Here is a 13,484-nt window from a genome sequence, read left to right as displayed (position 1 = left end):
ATATGAACAATCTCCTCAAAACTTTTCTCCATTGGTTTAGCTGGGGTAATTAAATTCCGCAATAGGCCGTACGTACTCGCACCCATCAGATTTAATAATACCGATGCCCTCTTTCCATCAGCCACCTCATTTGCCTTGCAGTACACTTCAATTCTTTCCACATACGTGGTCCAGTCTTCTACCTCGTTGTCGAAAGCAGTGATACTGCCACTTTTCGGCATCTTGGGCAATTTAAAATGGCGCCTCCCGTGCTTTTGCTTCTTCCCCAATGGGATAAAATGGCGCCTCCCGCGCTTTTGCTTCTTCCCCTTACTGCCACGCTGCTCCTAGCGTTCTACGGGGTAATGGCGGCGACCCGCAGCTTCGGCGCATCTTGCTTTCCTTCCCCCCCTTTTAGTTTCAATCCACTGTCCTGTTCTCGAGCACCGACCGCGCCCTGTGCGCTCCACCCTCTCTCTCTTGTTTTCTTTTCCCGGCGACGCTGCGCGGCCCGATTTGTAGAGCCGCTCGATCGAGCTTGAGCCCGCCGCAGTCTGGAAGGGTCACCGCGCTACCTGCTACCAGCACGATTCGCTGGAACCACAGTCTCTCCCGCAATTCTCCAAACACCGATGGATTCTTTGGGCGGTTGCCCTCGGTCGACGCCCGTTGCTCAGACTACGACCTTCCAGGACCTTCCTTTCAGGCGAGATCCCCATGAGATGATGCCACACTGCAGGTGAGTTCGAACTTACTCGTCGCCACTGTAAAGTCCGCGCCTCAATAATACACGGACTTCGGGAGAACAGTTTAACAGGTACTTTACTGAACAAGAGGCAGTTTGAAACTGAAACTACAGAAGCCTGCTAGGGCCTTTTATACAGGGGTGGTCACTGCCGGTACTGCAGTCTAAGACCAGTTATTCCCTTAAAGGTACATACACAACACTCTCGACTCTGTACATATCAGAATATCACCAAAGCCGAGCGCCTCTCGACTCTCTACATACCGGAATATCACCAAAGCCCAGCATCACCGGACACTGTACATACCGGAATATGACCAAAGCCGATCATCACACAATGCTGTACATACTGGAATATCACCATAGTCCAGCACTTCTCGACAGTGTACATGCTGGAATATCGCCAAAACCGAGCACCACTTGACTCTGTACATACCGGAATATCACCAAAGCTAAGATCGATTTGTCGACAGTGTACATGCCGGAATATCGCCAAAATCGAGCACCACTTGACTTTGTACATACTGGAATATTACCAAAGACCAGCACCACCGGATGCTGTACATACCGGAATATCACCAAAGCACAGTGTCTCTCGACTCTGTACATACCGGAATATCACCAAAGCCAAGGTCCACTCTTCTCTGTACATACCGGAATATTACCAAAGCCCAGCACCACTGGACACTGTACATATCGGAATATCACCAAAGCCCAATGCCACTCAACTCTCTACATACCAGAATATCACCAAAGCCCAGCGCCACTCGAATCTGTACATAGCGGAATATCGCCAAAGCCCAGCACCACTTGACTCTGTACATACCGGAAAATCGCCAAAGCCCAGCACCACTCGACTCTGTACATACCGGAATATCACAAAAGCCAAGCTCCACTCGTCTCTGTATGTCCCGGAATATTACCAAAGCCCAGCACCACTCAACTTTGTACATACCAGAATATCGCCAAAGCCCAGCGTCTCTCAACTCTGTACATATCGTAATATCAGCAAAGCCCAGCACCACCGGACTCTGTACGTACCGGAATATCACCATAGTCCAGCACCACTTCACTCTGTACATACCGGAATATCAGCAAAGCCCAACAGCTCTCGAGTCTGCACATACTAGAACATCGCGACACCCCAGGACCACTCAACTCTGTACATACCGGAATATTACCAAAGCCCAACACCACCAGAATCTGTACATACCAGAATATCGCCAAAGCCCAGCACTTCGACTCTGTACATACAGGTATATCAACAAAGCCCAGCACCACCGGACACTGTACATATCAGAATATCACCAAAGCCCAGCACCATTCAACTCTGTACATATCGGAATATCACTAAAGCCGATCACCACTCGACTCTGTACATACCGGAATATCACCAAAGCCGATCACCACTCGACTCTGTACATACCGGAATATCACCAAAGTCAATCACTACATGACTCTGTACATAACGGAGCATCACCATAGTCCAGCACCAGTCGACTCTGTACCTACCGGAATATCGACAAAGCCCAGCACCACTTAACTCTCTACATACCGGAATATCACCAAAGCCCAGCACCACTCGACTTTGTACATACAGGAGTATCGCCAAAGCCCAGCACCACTCGACCCTGTACATATCAGAATATCACTAAAGCCCAGCACCACTCGAATCTGTACATACCGGAATATCTGCAAAGTCCAGCACCACACAACTTTGTACATAGCGGAATATCGCCAAAGCCCAGCACCACTTGACTCTGTACATACCGGAATATCACCAAAGCCCAGCACCACTCAAATCTGTACATACCGGAATATCGCCAAAGCCCAGCAAATTCAACTCTGTACATACCGTAATATAACCAAAGCCCAGCACCACTCGACTCTGTACAAACCGGAATATCAGCAAAGCTGAGATCGATTTGTCTCTGTACATACCGTAATATTACCAAAGCCCAGCACCACCGGACGCTGTACATACCTGAATATCACCAAAGCCCAGCGCCTCTCGACTCTGTACATACAGCGTCGGCGGGAAACTCGAGCGGCAGAGCGGGGCTATAAAAGGCCCCAGAGACCAGGTAAGGCCTCACAGCGTCGGCGGGAAACTCGAGCGGCAGAGCGGGGCTATAAAAGGCCCCAGAGACCAGGTAAGGCCTCACAGCGTCGGCGGGAATCTCGAGCGGCAGAGCGGGGCTATAAAAGGCCCCAGAAACCAGGTAAGGCCTCACAACGTCGGCGGGAATCTCGAGCGGCAGAGCGGGGCTATAAAAGGCCCCAGAGACCAGGTAAGGCCTCACAGTGTCGGCGGGAAATCGAGCGGCAGAGCGGGGCTATAAAAGGCCCCAGAGACCAGGTAAGGCCTCACAGCGTCAGCGGGAAATCGAGCGGCAGAGCGGGGCTATAAAAGGCCCCAGAGACCAGGTAAGGCCTCACAGCTTCGGCGGGAATTTCGAGCGGCAGAGCGGGGCTATAAAAGGCCCCAGAGACCAGGTAAGGCCTCACAGCGTCGGCGGGAAACTCGAGCGGCAGAGCGGGGCTATAAAAGGCCCCAGAGACCAGGTAAAGCCTCACAGCGTCGGCGGGAATCTCGAGCGGCAGAGCGGGGCTATAAAAGGCCCCAGAGACCAGGTAAGGCCTCACAGCGTCGGCGGGAAATCGAGCGGCAGAGCGGGGCTATAAAAGGCCCCAGAGACCAGGTAAGGCCTCACAGCTTCGGCGGGAATTTCGAGCGGCAGAGCGGGGCTATAAAAGGCCCCAGAGACCAGGTAAGGCCTCACAGCGTCGGCGGGAAACTCGAGCGGCAGAGCGGGGCTATAAAAGGCCCCAGAGACCAGGTAAGGCCTCACAGCGTCGGCGGGAAACTCGAGCGGCAGAGCGGGGCTATAAAAGGCCCCAGAGACCAGGTAAGGCCTCACAGCGTCGGCGGGAAACTCGAGCGGCAGAGCGGGGCTATAAAAGGCCCCAGAGACCAGGTAAGGCCTCACAGCGTCGGCGGGAATCTCGAGCGGCAGAGCGGGGCTATAAAAGGCCCCAGAGACCAGGTAAGGCCTCACAGCGTCGGCGGGAATCTCGAGCGGCAGAGCGGGGCTATAAAAGTCCCAGAGACCGGGTAAGGCCTCACAGCGTCGGCGGGAATCTCGAGCGGCAGAGCGGGGCTATAAAAGGCCCCAGAGACCAGGTAAGGCCTCACAGCGTCGGCGGGAATCTCGAGCGGCAGAGCGGGGCTATAAAAGGCCCCAGAGACCAGGTAAGGCCTACCAGTCTCCGAACTCGGAACTCGGAGGGAAGGAGAGAGGTAAAAAGTAATCCAAGTGTGACCTCACCAGAAAGCGGGTAAGTGATTGGTTGGTAAGTATTTCTCTCTTTTTTAAGCTTAAACTCTGTGGTTTATAGTTTCTAAGGTGCGATATTCATCATCTAGAATCGGGGCAGAGGGTATTTAAAAATAATATTAATAAATTTAATTAATTACATAGAATGGGGGATCAGGTAATGTGTTGCTGCTGCAATATGTGGGAGCTGGTGGACACCATTGATGCTCACGGTGATCACATTTGCAGTAAGTGTCGGCTGCTCGAGGAATTCCGGCTCCGTGTTGAAGAGCTGGAATCCGAGCTTCAAACACTGAGACACATCAGGGAGGGGGCGAGTTACCTGGACTCTGTGTATCAGGAGGTAGTCACACCAATTAGATTAATTAATTCAGATGTAGTCCGTGGCCAGGGTCAGGATGGTGTGACTAGAAGTGAGGCAGGTACAGGGATCCAGGAGGTAGTGTTGGAGGAGCCGCAGCCCTTGCCCTTGTCCAACAGGTTTGAGACTCTTACTCCCTGTGAGGATGGGAACAGGGACTGCGGGGAGGATGAGCAACTTGGCCACAGCACCGTGGAGCGGGGGGCCATTCAAGTGGGGGGAGTTAAAAGAAATGTAGTGGTAGGGGATAGTATCGTCAGGGGGATAGATAGAGTTCTTTGCAGCCGAGAGCGAGAGTCCCGAAGGCTGTGTTGCCTGCCCGGTGCCAGGGTTAAGGACATCTCCTCTGGGCTGGAGAGAAACTTGGAGTGGGAGGGGGAGGATCCAGTTGTCATGGTCCATGTTGGTACCAACAACATAGATAGGGCAAGGAAGGAGGTTCTGCTGAGGGAGTTTGAGCAGCTAGGGGCCAAATTAAAAAGCAGAACCACAAGGGTAATAATCTCTGGATTACTACCTGAGCCACGTGCAAATTTGGCTAGGGTAAATAAAATTAGAGAGTTAAATGCGTGGCTCAAAGACTGGTGTGGGAGAAATGGGTTTTGCTTCCTGGGACACTGGCATCAGTACTGGGACAGGAGAGAGCTGTTCCGTTGGGACGGACTTCACTTGGCCAGTGCTGGGACTAGAATCCTGGTGAATCGAATAACTAGGGCTGTAGAGAGGGATTTAAATTAATTAGTTGGGGGGAGGTTTTAAGAGAGCGAAAAATAAAAATGACAGCGGAGAAGGCAATAGAGCAAGGTAGCAGTGGGGGAATTAAAAACCAGAGTGTGTCAGGAAGGGACAGAATGTATAATGATAAAGGTAAAGTAGTAAAAGGGGTAAAAGCAGGAATAAATTGTCAGAAAACATATTTGAAAGTTCTTTATCTGAATGCACGCAGCATTCGTAACAAAATTGACGAGTTGACGGTGCAAATAACTACACATGGGTATGATCTGGTGGCCATTACGGAAACATGGCTGCAAGATAATCATGACTGGGAACTAAACATACAAGGGTATTTGACAATTAGGAAGGACAGACAGGAAGGAAAGACGGTGGGGTTGCTATGTTAATCAAGAATGTAATCACTGCAATAGTCAGAAATGATATTGGGTCAAAGGATCAGGATAGTGAAACAGTTTGGGTGGAGATAAGGAATAATAAGGGGAAAAAGTCACCAGTGGGCGTAGTCTATAGGCCTCCTAACAGTTGCAACTCTGTTGGTCGGATTATAAATGAGGAAATAGTTGGGGCTTGTAATAAGGGAACAGCGATAATCATGGGGGATTTTAACTTTCATATTGACTGGACTAATCAAATTGGGCATGGCAGCATTGAGGAAGAGTTCATAGAGTGTATTAGGGACGGGTTCCTTGAGCAGTATGTAACTGAACCAACCAGGGGGCAGGCAATCTTAGATCTGGTCCTGTGTAATGAGACAGGATTAATAAAAAATGTCCTAGTAAAGGATCCCCTTGGAATGAGTGACCATAATATGATTGAATTCCAAATTCAGTTTGAGGATGAGAGAGTTGGATCTCAAACCAGCATACTGAGCTTAAATAAAGGAGACTATGAAGGTATGAGAGTAGAATTGACTAAAGTGGACTGGGAAAACAGATTAAAGTGTACAAGAGCAGTGGTCTACATTCAAGGAGATATTTCACATCTTTCAAGATAAATATATTCCACTGAGGAAAAAGGGGAGTAAAAGAAAAGAAAAGACAGCCATCCGTGGCTTAGTAAAGTAATAAAGGATAGTATCCGGCTGAAAACAAGGGCAGATAAAGTAGCCAAATCTAGTGGGAGGATAGAAGATTGGGAAGCATTTAAAAGCCAGCAAACAATAACTAAAAGATTAATTAAGAAAGGGAAGATAGATTATGAAAGTAAACTAGCAAAAAATATAAAAACAGTTAGCAAGAGTTTCTACAGCTATATAAAAAGAAAAAGGGTGGCTAAAGTGAACGTTGGTCCCTTAGAGGATGGGACCGGGAAACTAGTGGTGGGGAACATGGAGATGGCAAAGACGCTGAACAAATATTTTGTATCAGTCTTTACAGTAGAGGACACTAAAAATATCCCAACACTGGACAAACAGAGGGCAATGTGGGGGGGTGGGGGGGAGCTAAACATGATTAAAATCATTAAGGAGATGGTACTCAGTAAAATAATGGGACTGAAGGCGGATAAATCCCCCGGACCTGATGGCCTACATCCTAGGGTCTTGGTAGAAGTGGCGGAAGGGATTGTGGATGCATTGGTGGTCATTTTCCAGAACTCCCTGGACTCAGGAAAGGTCCCGGCAGATTGGAAAACTGCTAATGTAACACCCTTATTTAAGAAGGGAAGTAGACAAAAAGCTGGAAACTATAGACCAGTTAGCCTAACATCTGTGGTTGGCAAAATGTTGGAGTCCATTATTAAGGAAACAGTAACAGAGCATTTGGATAAACATAATTTAATAGGACAGTCAGCATGGTTTTACGAAGGGGAAGTCATGTTTGACAAATTTGCTCGAATTCTTTGAGGATGTAGCATACAGGGTGGATAAAGGGGAGCCAGTGGATGTAGTGTATTTGGACTTCCAAAAGGCATTTGACAAGGTTCCACACAAAAGATTACTGCTCAAGATAAAAAATCACGGGTTTGGGGGTAATATTCCTGGCTGGGGTGGAGATCGCCTTTACAGAAGGTAAGTACTGTAGAAAATATAGGGACAGAGTGATCTCCTGGAAGAATTTCGATCGCCTAGATGGGTCAGAGAGGAATTTCCCAGATTTTTTTCTCCCAAATTGGCCATTGGGTCTTTATCTGGTTTTTCGCCTCTCCCGGGAGATCACATGGGTTCGGGTGGATGCAGAGTGATAGAAGATTTGAGGTTAGGATCAGATCAGCCATGATCTTATTGAATGGTGGAGCAGGCTCGAGGGGCCGATTGGCCTACTCCTGCTCCTATTTCTTATGTTCTTATGTAATATACTGGCATGGGTGGAAGATTGGCTATCTAACAGAAAACAAAGAGTTGGGATAATTGGTTCGTTCTCGTGCTGGCAATCAGTAACTAGTGGTGTTCCGCAGGGGTCAGTGCTGGGACCCCAACTCTTTACAATCTATATTAACGATTTGGAGGAAGGGACCGAGTGCAATGACGTGCCTCAATAAATCCGAGACTCGATGTTCGCGAAACAAAACAAGGCTTTTATTGACTTAGAAGGTAACACACAGAGGAGAATGTATCTTCCATCCAGAGGTCTGCCGTACTGGATGTGCTGCAGGCTGGGCCAGCTTACATAGGAGCCAGGTATGGGCGGAGCCCTACACACAGTACAATACAATGGAAATGAAACTGAAACCAACCACAGTCACAGACAGAGAAATACTGATGAGTGATGAATGGAATATTTCATCACATTCACCCCTTCTATAGATATAGTCTGCTCGGGGGTTTGTTAGTCCTCTGCGACTGACGTGGCTGTTGTGGTGCCGCGGGTGTCGGCTGGGTGTCCCCGGTGGCCTCCTGGGTCTCTGCCGGGGGTGCCGCCAGGGTTGTTGAAGGGGTAGTTGGTGGGGGTACCGTTGGTCGATGTTCTTCCGGGGGTGATGAAAGAGTAGTGGGTGGGTAAGAGTTGCTGTGGTCGTTGTTGCTGCTGTTGTCGTGGTTGTTGTCGTTACCGGCTGGGGCGACGTCTTTTATGGACACGGTGTCCTCCCTTCCGTCGGCGTGCCGGACATACGCGCATTGGGGGTTGGCGTGGAGTAGGTGCACTGACTCCACGAGAGGGTCCGTCTTGTGGCCCCTCACATGCCTTCGCACGAATACCAGACCTGGGGTGGAGAGCCATGATGGCATGGATACGCCTGAGGTGGATTTCCGGGGAAAGACAAACATTCGCTCGTGAGGCGTGGCATTAGTGGCAGTACACAATAGCGACAGTATCGAATGGAGCACATCTGGGAGGACTTCCTGCCAGCGGGAGATAGGGAGGCCTTTGGTCCTTAGAGCTAGAGTGACTGCTTTCCATACTGTCCCGTTCTCTCGCTCCACTTGACCGTTACCCCGGGGGTTGTAGCTGGTGGTACGGCTCGTGGCGATCCCCCTGGACAGCATGTACTGGCGTAGCTCTTCACTCATGAAGGACGCCCCCCTATCCGTATGGATGTAGCTCGGCATACCGAACAGGCAGAACAGGCTGTTGAGGCATTTAATGACCGTGGCGCTGGTCATGTCTGGGCAGGGGAAGGCGAATGGGAAACGAGAGTATTCGTCCACAATGTTCAGGAAGTAAACATTGCGGTCGACGGACGGGAGGGGGCCCTTGAAATCTAAGCTGAGCCGCTCAAAGGGCCGTGTAGCTTTGATTAAGTGGGCTCTATCTGGGCGGTAGAACCGAGGCTTGCACTCAGCGCAAGTGCGACAGTTCCTGGTCAGGGACCGAACTTCCTCAATCGAGTAGGGTAAGTTGCGGGACTTTATGAAGTGGAACAGCCGCGTGACCCCTGGGTGGCAGAGGTCATTGTGGAGGGTCTGTAGCCGATCCCCGGTGGCGCTGGCACACATCCCTCGTGAGAGGGCGTCGGGGGATTCGTTAAGGGCCCCTGGCCGGTAAATGATGTCATAATCGAAGGTGGAGAGCTCGATCCGCCACCTAAGAATCTTATCATTTTTAATCTTCCCCCTCTGTTTATTATTGAACATAAAAGCTACCGACCGCTGGTCGGTAAGTAGGGTGAAGCGTTTGCCGGCTAGGTAGTGGCGCCAGTGGCGCACTGCCTCCACGATGGCTTGGGCCTCCTTTTCTACGGAGGAGTGTCTGATCTCAGGCCCTTGGAGGGTCCTCGAGAAGAAAGCTACGGGCCGCCCCGCCTGGTTGAGGGTGGCCGCCAAGGCAAAGTCAGACGCATCACTTTCCACTTGAAAGGGAGTGTTCTCGTCCACTGCCTGTAGCGTGGCCCGCTCAATATCCTGCTTAATGCTTTTGAAGGCGGCATGGGCCTCAGCAGAGAGCGGAAAAGAGGATGCTTTCAAGAGGGGGCGGGCTTTGTCGGAGTAGTTGGGGACCCATTGGGAATAATAAGAAAATAACCCCAGGCACCTTTTCAGGGCTTTGGGAGTGGTGGGCAGGGGCAGCTCCCGTAGGGGGCGCAATCGGTCGGGGTCTGGTCCGATTTCCCCATTCTCCACCACGCTGCCTAGTATGCAGAGGCGCGTGGTGTTGTAAACGCACTTGTCCTCGTTGTAGGTGAGGTTGAGTTTTTGTGCGGTTTTCAGGAACCTCTCGAGGTTCGAGTCGTGATCCTGCTGGTTGTGACCGCAGATGGTGACATTGTCGAGGTAGGGGAAGGTTGTCTGCAAGTGGTGGTCATCGACCATGCGATCCATCTCCCTCTGGAAGACCGAGACCCCATTCGTCACCCCAAAGGGGACTCTGAGGAATTGGTAGAGGCGTCCGTTCGCCTCGAAGGCGGTGTACGGGCGGTCCTCTGGTCTGATAGGGAGCTGGTGGTACGCTGACTTGAGGTCGATGGTGGAGAACACCCGGTATTGGGCGATTTGGTTCACCATTTCTGATATGCGGGGTAGCGGGTAGGCATCTAGTTGGGTGTACCTGTTGATCGTTTGGCTATAGTCGATCACCATCCGTTTCTTCTCGTTACCCCTTACCACCACCACTTGGGTGCGCCACGGGCTATTGCTGCGTTCAATAATGCGCTCTTTCAGGAGCCTGTCTACCTCGGTCGCGATAAACCGCCTGTCCTCCCAGCTGTACCTCCTGCTTTTGGTCGCTATTGGCCGGCAGTTAGGGGTAAGGTTCGCGAATAGCGAAGGCGGCTTTACCTTCAGGGTAGCCAGACCGCACACTGTGAGGGGCGGCTGGGACCCACCGTAATTGAGCGTGATGCTTTGGTGGTAGCACTGGAAATCCAGGCCCAAGATCACGCTCGCACATAGATTCTTCATGATTAATACTTTAAAATTATCGTATACAGTTCCGTTAACGGACAATTGTACCGTGCAGTAACCCATAATGGTCGATGTCTGGGTTTTATCAGCCATAGAGATGGTACCCCGAGTAGGGACCACCTTTAGGGAGAGTTGTTGTACCAGTTCAGGGTGGATAAAACTCTCCGTGCTTCCACTGTCAATTAAACATTTAACCCTGCACCCGTTTACCTCGATGTCCACCATTGATTTGGATAGCGGGTGCGGCCTGGTCTGGTCCACTGTGACCGATGCCACTGTAGGGCCCTGATCGAGTCAAGATGGCGTCCACGCTGTCTGCTCATAAGATGGCGGACCCCACGAGGTCGGGCAAGATGGCGTCCGAGATGGCCGCTCCCACGGCGCACACGCGGCGGTGGCGGGTTTTCCGGCGGGGTTCCCTCTGCACACCTTCCCGAAGTGCCCCTTCTTACCGCACTTAAAGCAGGTGGTGCCTTTCGCCGGGCACAGGTTTCTGGTGTGCTTCGGCTGCCCGCAGAAGTAGCAGTTGGGTCCCCGACGCGTCGCGGCTGTCGTAGGGCTTCTGGGGGGAGAGCGGGGCCCCGACGGTGTCGGGCTGCCGGGCGGGGAAGATGCCTTCCAAGACGGCGGCGCCCTTGGTACACACGTGGCGGCGTGGACGGCATGGGCTGAAGAGTAGGCGTCCGAGTTTCTCTGGGCCACATCCAGGGATCGCGCTGTGTCCGCAGCCTGTTTCAGGTCCAATCCCGTTTTTTCCAGCAGTCTCTGCCGGATGTAAGTGGAGCTGAGGCCTGTGATAAAGGCATCGCGAACAAGCTCGTCAGTGTACACTGCGGCTTTTACATCTTGGCACTTGCAGTCTTTGCCAAGCGTTTTCAGGGTGCCTAGGAACTCCTCCACCGATTCCCCAGGTCGCTGTGCGCGAGTAGCGAGCAGATGCCTAGCATACACCTCATTCGTAGGCTGCTGGTAATGCGCCTTTAAGATGTCGCAGGCGGCCGGGTACGTGTCGGCGTCTTGGATGAGGGGGTAAACCCGGTGGCTTACCCAATTCCGCAGAATTCCGAGTTTCATACTCGCAGCGTCCGTAGCGCCTTTGACGGCTGCGGATTAATCCAGGAAGAATTCCATACACATAAACCAGTGTCCGAAGTGTGCTGATGCGTCCAAAGCATGCTGGTCCAAATCCAAACGTTCGGGTTTCAAGAGTTGATCCATTGTGTTGAAAATTAAGTCAATAATATTGATGTGCCTCAATAAATCCAAGACTCGATGTTAGCGAAACAAAACAAGGCTTTTATTGACTTAGAAGGTAACACACAGAGGAGAATGTATCTTCCATCCAGAGGTCTGCCGTACTGGATGTGCTGCAGGCTGGGCCAGCTTACATAGGAGCCAGGTATGGGAGGAGCCCTACACACAGTACAATACAATGGAAATGAAACTGAAACCAACCACAGTCACAGGCAGAGAAATACTGATGAGTGATGAATGGAATATTTCATCACATGCAACATATCCAAGTTTGCCGACGATACAAAGATGGGAGGGAAAGCAGTGAGTGAGGAGGACATAAAAAACCTGCAAAAGGACATAGACAGGCTAAGTGAGTGGGCAGAGATTTGGCAGATGCAATATAATGTTGGAAAGTGTGAGGTTATGCACTTTGGCAGAAAAAATCAAAGAGCAAGTTATTATCTAAATGGAGAGAAAATGCAAAGTGCTGCAGTACAAAGGGATCTGGGGGTCCTGGTGCATGAAACACAAAAAGTTAGTATGCAGGTGCAGCAGGTGATCAGGAAGGCCAATGGAATCTTGGCTTTTATTGCAAGGGGGATGGAGTATAAAAACAGGGAAGTCTTGCTGCAGTTATACAGGGTATTGGTGAGGCCACACCTGGAATACTGAGTGCAGTTTTGGTTTCCATATTTAAGAAAAGATATACTTGCTCTCGAGGCGGTTCAGAGAAGGTTCACTCGGTTGATTCCAGAGATGAGGGGGTTGACGTATGAGGAAAGGTTGAGTAGGTTGGGACTCTACTCATTGGAATTCAGAAGAATGAGAGGCGATCTTATCGAAACATATAAGATTGTGAGGGGGCTTGATCGGGTGGATGCGGTGAGGATGTTTCCACTGATGGGTGAGACTAGAACTAGGGGGCATAATCTTAGAATAAGGGGCTGCCCTTTCAAAACTGAGATGAGGAGAAACTTCTTCACTCAGAGGGTAGTAAATCTATGGAACTTGCTACCCCAGAGAGCTGTGGAAGCTGCAACATTAAATAAATTAAAAATGGAGATAGACATTTTCCTAGCAGATAAGGGAATTAGGGGTTACGGGGAGCGGGCAGGGAAGTGGACGTGAGTCTAGATTCAGATCAGCCATGATCCAATTGAATGGCGGAGCAGGCCCGAGGGGCCGTATGGCCTACTCCTGCTCCTATTTCTTATGTTCTTATGTTCTTATGTTATCACCACCGGAATCTGTACATACCGGAATATCACCAAAGCCCAGCAGCTATCGACACTGTACATACCAGAATATCGCCAAAGCCCAGCACCATTCGACTTTCGACATACCGGAATATCACCAAAGCCCAGCACCTCTCGACTCTGTACATAACGGAATATCGCCAATGCACAGCACCTCTCAGCTCTGTACATACCGGAATATCGCCAAAGCCGATCACCACATGACTCTGTACATAACAGAATATCACCATAGTCCAGCACCACTCGAATCTGTACACACTGGAATATCGCCAAAGCCCAGCACCTCTCAGCTCTGTACATACCGGAATATCGCCAAAGCACAGCACCACTCGTCTCTGTGCATACCGGAATATTACCAAAGCCCAGCACCAACGGAATCTGTACATACCGGAATATCACCAAAGCCCAGCAGCTATAGGCTCTATACATACCAGAATATCGCCAAAGCCCAGCACCAGTGCACTTTGTACATACCGGTTTATCACCAAAGCCAAGATCCACTCGTCTGTGTACATACCGGAATATCACCAAAGCCCATCACCACCAGACACTGTCC

Source organism: Somniosus microcephalus, chromosome 16 (genome assembly GCF_052327205.1).
Source record: "Somniosus microcephalus isolate GS21.2 chromosome 16, FLI_Smic_1.0, whole genome shotgun sequence".
In the NCBI taxonomy this organism is placed as follows: domain Eukaryota; kingdom Metazoa; phylum Chordata; class Chondrichthyes; order Squaliformes; family Somniosidae; genus Somniosus; species Somniosus microcephalus.
Note: the sequence above shows the minus strand (reverse complement) of the source record.